Source organism: Humulus lupulus, chromosome X (assembly GCF_963169125.1).
Source record: "Humulus lupulus chromosome X, drHumLupu1.1, whole genome shotgun sequence".
Classification (NCBI taxonomy): domain Eukaryota; kingdom Viridiplantae; phylum Streptophyta; class Magnoliopsida; order Rosales; family Cannabaceae; genus Humulus; species Humulus lupulus.
Window position 1 is genome coordinate 58,876,274 of NC_084802.1, and position 8,303 is coordinate 58,884,576.

An 8,303-nucleotide genomic window follows, 5' to 3' on the forward strand; every position below is an offset into this window, starting at 1 on the left:
TAATCAATACATGGGATTTAAATTTCTTAATGGAAAACCATTATTCCCCCAAGTACATGAGCTACGAGTTATTGTGAATAAGTTATCTACACGTAAGATAACATTGTCAGAGTCCTTCATTGTGGGTGGGATCATAGGCAAGTTTCCTCCATCTTGGAGGGGCTATAGAAAGAAGATTCTCCATAAGAATGAGGTTATATCTTTGGAGGAGATCCTAAAACACCTAAGGATTGAAGAGGAGTCTCATTCTAGAGACAAGTGTATGGAAGAGTCCAATGGTGGGACCTCCAAGGCTAATTCCATAGAGAAAACCTTGCAATCTAAGGGAAAGACCCACAAGAAACCCCAATCGAAGAAGGACAATCACCTAGACCCAAAGAAGAATGAAAGGAAATTAAAGGGTGTGAGAGACCCTTGTTTTTTTTTTTGGAAAGAATGGTCACATGGCTAGAGGATGCAAGTTCCAAAAACCCAACAACTATGGATCCAAAGTCAACACAACCAAAGAGGAGTTGGTTGCCACTTTGAGTGAGGTAAATGCCATCCAGGGAAAAATGCAAGGATGGTGGTATGATACTTGTGCCACCATTCATGTATCTTATGATAGAGAGGTCTTCAAAACTTTTGAAGAATCAAAGGATGGCCATGAGATCCAAATGGGAAATGAGCATAAATCCAAAGTGTTTGGAAAAGGAAATGTTGATCAATACTTTACATCCGAAAAAAAGATGCTTCTTACCAATGTATTGTATGTTCCAGATATGAGTATGAATCTTGTTAGTGGGAACTTTTGAAGCAAAGCAGGCATCAAAGTGATGTTTGAGTCTGGTAAGATAATTTTATCAAAGGAGAATTACTTTGTGGCGAAGGGGTATGTTTGTGATGGGATGATAAAATTGTGTATACAAAATTGAATTTCTAACTATAATGGATCTTCATCTTCATGTTATATGCTTTGCTTTGATTCTATTACTTTATGGCATAATAGACTTGCTCATATAGGTTATAGTACAATTAAAAGAGTTATTAAATGTGGTTTAATTGTATGCAATGATATTTAGCATGATAAATGTGAGTTATGTATTAAATCTAAGATGGTAAGGAAACATTATCCATGTGTTGAAATAGAAACTAACTTGTTAGATTTGATACATAGTGATTTATGTGAATTGAATGGAATAATTACTAGGGGGTGGACATAGGCACTTTATTACCTTTATTGATGATTATTCTAGATTAGCATATGTGTACTTGCTTAAGAATAAGGATGAAGCCTTTAGCATGTTTAAAATCTATAAAACCGAAGTCGAAAATAAATTGGAAAAGAAAATTAAAGTGATAGGAGCAGCGAATACTTTCCCGATGAATTCAATTTTTTTTATTGAATGCATAGCATAATACATTAATGTACAACTCCTTATACACCACCCAAAAAAATGGTATAGCAGAAAGAAAGAAAGAATAGAACCTATGTTGAAATGATAAATGATATGCTATTACATGCAAGTTTGAGTTTTGCATTATGGGGAGAAGCCTTGATGTCCGTTTTTCATATTCTAAACTGGATTCATCTAAAGAAGAATCAAATTTCACCATATGAGATATGGAAAGGAAACAGACCCAGCCTAAGGTATCTCAAAGTGTGGGGGTGCCTTGCTTATTGCAAGAGCACGGAGCCTAAAAGTACCAAGTTAGGTCCAAGGGCCATTAAATGTGTATTTGTAGGCTATGCCTCAAATAGCAAGGACTATAGGCTATTAGACTTAGAGTCTAATCTAATAATTGAATCAAGTGAAATTGAGTTCTTTGAGAATTTGTTGTATATTGACAACAAGCCTCAAGAACCGATCTCATTAGAAGGAACTCAAGAGGAGTTACCTTCAAGGGTTGTAGAGCAACTGATATTTCCTAGAAGAAGCCAAAGGCTTAGTAGAGGGAAATCATAAGGGAGAGACATGGAAGTATCCAATGGTACTTCAAGTAGAAGATGATCCTAAAACTTTCCGAGAATCTATGTCCTTAGGGACTCTACCTTTTCAAAAGAGGCAATAAATGATGAGATGGATTCAATTATGTCTAACCACACTTGAGAGATTGTTAATCTACCACAAGGATCAAAGCCAATAAGTTGCAAGTGGGTATTTTGAAGAAAATACAACACTAATGGGGCCATTCAAGTCTATAAGGCAAGGTTGGTGGCCAAATGGTTTAGACAAAAGGAAGGTATAGATTATTTTAATACCTATGCACCGGTTGCAAGGACAACATCAATAAGATTGTTGTTTTCCTTATCATCAATACACAACCTATATGTTCATCAAAAGGATGTCAAAACAACATTTCTAAATGATAATCTCAATGGGGAGGTTTACATGGAACAATCGAAAGGGTTTGTTCTAATGGGAAATGAACATAAGGTGTGTAAGCTTGTTAAATCATATATGGTTTGAAACAAGCACCAAAACAATTGCATGAGAAGTTTGATGAAGTCATTTTTTCTGGTGGGTTTAGACACAATAATATGGATAAATGCTTATATTCTAAGACTTGTGATGACTATGTCATCTTGGTGTGTCTATATGTTGATATTAAGTAATGACATGAAAGGCATAATAGAAACAAAGAGGTTTCTATCTTCTAACTTCAAGATGAAAGACCTTGGAGAGGTTGATACCGTACTAGGTATCAAAGTTCGAAGAAATGTGGATGGGTATGTCTTAGGTCAAGCTCATTATGTTGAGAAAATGCTTGACAAATTTAGTCATCTAAATATCAAAGAGGCAAACACACTATTCGATTCAAGTCAAAAGCTTGAAAAGAATGAATGGAGAGTGGTGGCTCAACTAGAGTATGCAAGTGCAATTGGAAGTTTAATGTATGTCGCACATTGTACTGGAGTGGATATTGCATTTGTGGTTAGTAAAATAAGTAAGTTTACTAGAAATTCAAGTATCAAACATTGGAAGGCCATTGAAATAGTTTTTTAATACCTCAAAAGGGCCAAAGAGTTGCGCCTACAATATTCAAAGTTTCCTAAGACACTTGAAGGATATTCCAACGCAAGTTGGATATCCGGTGTAGGAGATAATCTCTCCATAACCGGTTGAGTGTTCACCCTTAGTGGGGGTGTCATTTCTTAGGGATCTAAGAAATACACATGTATATGTCACTCAACCATGGAGTCTAAGTTTGTAGCTCTAGCGACAGCCGGAAGAGAGGTCGAGTGGCTAAGAGATCTCATGATGGACATACCAAAAACTGCGGTTGATGTATCGACGATCTCGATACATTGTGATAATCAAGCCAGCATGCGGAGATTGATCCTAATCAAAAGGCACATTGGTCGCATCGTGATACCCTAAGGCATCGAAAAGCGTCTCACACAGTGGTATGTTCACGAGACCAAGTCCTCGCTCTCTCGTGCATCACTCTCGTTGGAGGGGTTATATGTCACATGTATACCCCATCAATTATCCTTCTATTTAATGACAACACATAAAGGATTTGTGCTCCACAAAGAAGAGTTCCCAAACCCACCAACACTTAGTGAAATACAAAGGATCTTGGGATGGAGCATATCTTGATATAGGTTACGAAAAACCACTATGTATGAGGTACTTGGACATGTACGAGATGTACGAACCTGAGGAGGCTGGAGGGATGACCCTTACATCCGTATCAAACAAGTAGTGGTGGTAAGAATGAGTACAAGGAGTGGTAGCACTACCTACATGCCTCTGATATGGCCCAATCCCAACCACCACTTCATTAACACCATTACTTCTTTGCATCATGACACCTGTGACACTTCAAAGTACTATGTTGTCCCCTTGGGACCACCATGTACCAAGATCCATTAGAGTTCTCCTATAAATAGATCCTCACCCCCAAGGCAAGGGGGTTGGAAAACTTATTGTAAACTCGGGCTATTAAGCAATATACACGACTTTCTCTCCATTGTTGCTCAGCACTTTTTCTTCAAGTTTCTTCTATGTTTATTCTTAGCTCCTCATTCTTTTACTACACTTTGATTTTTTTGACCTAACTTCGTTGACAAAGTCTCACCATAACAAAAATAATTATACACAAGCACTCGAAAACATGAGCATTAAATTGTTTATACTCCAAAAAAGAAAAAAAATGAAAGAAAAGTGGCTTGCATGCCTATCAAACAAAAAGAAAAAAAAAACATCTGAAAATAAGGAAGGATTATTCTTAGCCTGGGAGAACTTCCTCTATAATTGTAATAATAGGGTTGGAACTAGGAGGAAGACCTAAAGTAAAGGACTCTACCCTAAGACACTCCTTGAAAATGGATAGCGCGACAATGGCATCCCCCGTGAAGCTTAAATCCATGTCCTAGTTGTCTAACCAAGCACAGTAAAAGGCATCACAAGCGATGTTATTCACCTCCTCGGAGTGAGTTTTTTTCTCGCCCTCGAGGACTTGGATCCAATCATTCAAAGAATGGTCTCTCTCATGGGCTGCTTGCCACTCCTTCTGAAGAGACTTGACCTCCTCCTTCGCCTTCTCTACCCCCTTAGTAAGGCTGTCATGATCGGAAGTTAGTTGGGTGAGTTGTTTCCTCATATTTGCTTCGAGGCCCAAGTCCGCCTCCTTGGTCTCCTTAAGGGTCACCTCAAGCTTGCCAGCATGAGCAGTGGCTGCTTTCTCCACCTCCTAGAGTCTCTCCGCCTCCATAGCTGGCACTCCCAATCTCAGGTCTGCCAGCTTTTCCCGGCCAAACTTGAGTTTGTAAGAGTGCTCCGCAATGATATTGTCCAAGCGGTGGGCCATAAGGGCAGATTGAAACATAAACAAATACAAGTTAGTTTTATGGTTGAAGAAGATAATTTTACAAAGTTTAAAAGGTACCTTCATAGTGGTTTGCTACCGGGAAGAGACAAGAGAAGCTTCGTTGTTGTTCCCTAACTGGGCAAAACTCTTTGCACTTAAGTCGCACATCGAACTAATCAAACCTTGTATAAGTTTTCTACCTACAGGGCCACCAACAACCTGAGCCTATTCGTGAACAATGTCTCAAGTCGTTCCCGGCTAACCACAAGATTATCCTCCCGCTCCTCAAGCTCCCGGCGCAAGGGCTTATGTTGGTGGAGGTAAGCTCCCACCTCCTGAACTTGGCATTCCCCTCATCAAGCCGAGGATTGAAGTGCATGACCATGGCATTAAATCTTTCGAGCAACTTTACCTCATAAGAATCTGAATATACGGGTGTAACGTCCCAAAACTCTTAATAAGACTTAGTGCCTTGATTAGTGTGCCAAGAGGGCATAATTGGAATTATGGGTGGACTTTGTGATTATAATTGAATGTATATATATGAATATGTGAATTATATGAGTTATATTATGATATGATTTTTTATGCATGTTTATGTGTATTAAATGTGCTTATAGACCCATTTCTATTATAATGGGCAATTTCGTAATTTTGACCCGTTGAGGGTATAATTGTAATCTTATGTGTTATGTGCTTGGGACCACATTATTATGTGGATATATTTGAGATATTTGCCATAAGTTAGCCCTTTTGAGCAAGCTAGCGAAAAATTCACAATGGGGATAAATACCAGGCTCGGGAAGCGCCTAGGGGTATTTTGGTAAATTGGTAAATTACCGTGAATTATTTGAATATAGGATATATTTGGGGAAAATATTAGTATTTGGAATATTAGTGCATTTAATTGGGAATTAGTGATGTAATTTGAGGTTTAGTGGGAGTTTAAGTTAAATGACCATTTTTCCCTTGGGATATTTTGAAAAGAAGTTAAGGAAGGAGGGTGTAATGGTCATTTGACCAAGAGAATAGACCAAATGGGCAGTATCCCTTCATTTCACACCCAAGACTTACCTTCCCTCTCTTGGTTTCTCTCTATAAGCTTAACCAAGAACTCAAGGATTTCTAAGCTAGGTCTAGTGATTATATTTTAGTATTTCAAGGGGAAATGAAGTTTCTGAAGGAATTAGCAGCTGTAGGACAACTTCACTCAAGCAAGAATTTCAAATTTAGAGAGGTAAATCTCTTCTTCCTTAAGCTTGAAGTTCAATTTTTTAGTGTTCTTGACTTTGGGGATTTTATCTTAATTCTTTGCAAAATTGGTGCGCTGGGTTGTTTTGGGTGTTAGATTAAGTTTAGAATCGAGTTTGTACTTCCCTAGGCTTCATGTTGCTACTGGATTCTGTCCATTTTGATTGGAACCTTGGATTCTTGGAGGCAAAGTTAGAGTTTAGAACTCTAAGTGGTAATTTAATATTTTAATGGGTTTGGGTGTGTTTTTATGGTAATTTGATGTTGGTGATAGTTTATTTAAGTTGTATAAGGCGTTTTGTGGTCGAAAAACTACTAGAAATTTGTTTTGGGGACAGTTTGGGATTTCTGGAATCACAATTCTCAGTTTTCTCGCGGTGGTAGCGCGGCGCTTGGGTTGAGCCCCATGGCCCACTTGAGTTTCTTCGAGGGTGGGTTTTCCCTCAGACCATCATGGCATCGCGGCCCTTTAGAGGGAGAGTCGTAGCTCAAAAAGGGAAGAATTTCAGGGGGAGTTATCGGCCAGTTGTGGCACCACGGCCTTTTGTGGGGACCCCGTGGCTAAAAATGCTTGTTTTCTAGGGGACTTCTCGACCCATTGGGGAGCCGCGGCGCTGCCAAGGGGCGTCATGGCGCTAAATTGATTTTAGAGCACATGTGTTTTGGGTTTTGGGAAACCAATGTGAAGGGCTCGGGAATGGTTTCACTATCTGGTTAAGTGGAATCTGATGCCGCGAGGGCTAGGGTTTAGTCTTAGAGCCCATTATCGGAGTTCGTATTGATAAATATATCGTCCATGTGTTGTGACTAGGGTTTTCCACTTGAGGTAAGAAAACTGGCACCTGCACCAAGATTAGTGCATTGGCCCCGATTACTGAACGTGGTTATAATCATGCTTGAATATCTGTGTAAATATGAATGTTTTGGACTATGTATACTTGTATTGTATGTGGGGTGCATACCTATTTGTATTTTTTTGGAATGCTCGGCTAATGAGCCGCAGTCGACAATAAGCATGCGGAATGCAGGCCGTTATGGCGGGGCCACTCTGGGAGTGCGGTATGCGCTTGTTTGGCATTGAGACCGCATAAGGGAATCATATGCTTGTTTGAGTTTAACTATAACTGCTAAGCATGCTATTTATGATTTATGTTCTGTTGATATATGTTTCTGTTGAATTGGGTTTTCTTGTGAGCTTTGGCTCACAGGTGCTACATAGTGTAGGTAAGGGCAAAGAGAAGCTGGACCAGCCATGAGTTGGAGAGCTCTAAGGGTGGTGTGTACATATGCAGCTTGAGGAACTAGGTTTATACCCTGTCTTTCCACTTAGGTCGGCCACTTTTGTATTTTGTTCGCATCTATATTTAACTTGTAAACTCTTTTTGGGATCCCGTGTATGTACTCAAACTTTTAATGAAGAGTATTACTTCTTTGACCAAAATTTTTAATACCTAAGCCATTGGTTAACTTTAATTACATGTTTAAGTCTAAATTAAGTATTATTTTAACACACAGTGTAACGATCCTGGATTAGTAGGGTGTTATACGAGGAGTGTCTAAGCCTATGATGGAGATGTGTAGGAGCCTAAATATTACTAGAGGGCATTGTAGGAGGCCTTATTTGTTGATCTCTACACCAATGGAGGCTACTTCAAGACAGCAAGCTTGTAGTGTTTGGGCAATATAAACAGCATGAATTGCCCTTATGGAACTACTTATTACACTAACCATGACATGAGTATGCTTTTATGGGAGGTATATCCTTTTGTTACTAAATGACTAATATGTGAGTGCCCTCATTGTAATATATGTCTTTCTGTTTTATGGGTATTTTGGTAATTTTGGGATGTGAGGTCAATTTGATAATTTAATACTCTCGAGGGGTATTTTTGTAATTTTGTGAAATTACGTGTTATGTGACTTAATGAATATGTTTGTAAAGTTTGTTTGATTGTTCTTGAAGCTTTGGGTTATGTTAATGGTGCTTTTGATTAAAAAGCATAATAGATTGAGTTGGTTGGTTTATATGTATATTAGAGACTATGTTGTTAATCTACAATGGTTAGAAACATGTTAGGGATGAATTAATGGTGATATAAGGTCTGGTTTTGTGATATATGTTCATAGCTTGATGAAGAATAAGTATTATTGCTTGATATTTGCTAAGGTTATGGAGTTAGGGGCTTCTCATGAATTTTTTGGCATTTTATTTCTTTAAAAATTGTATGATGTTATAAAGGGATTCAAGATGAGAG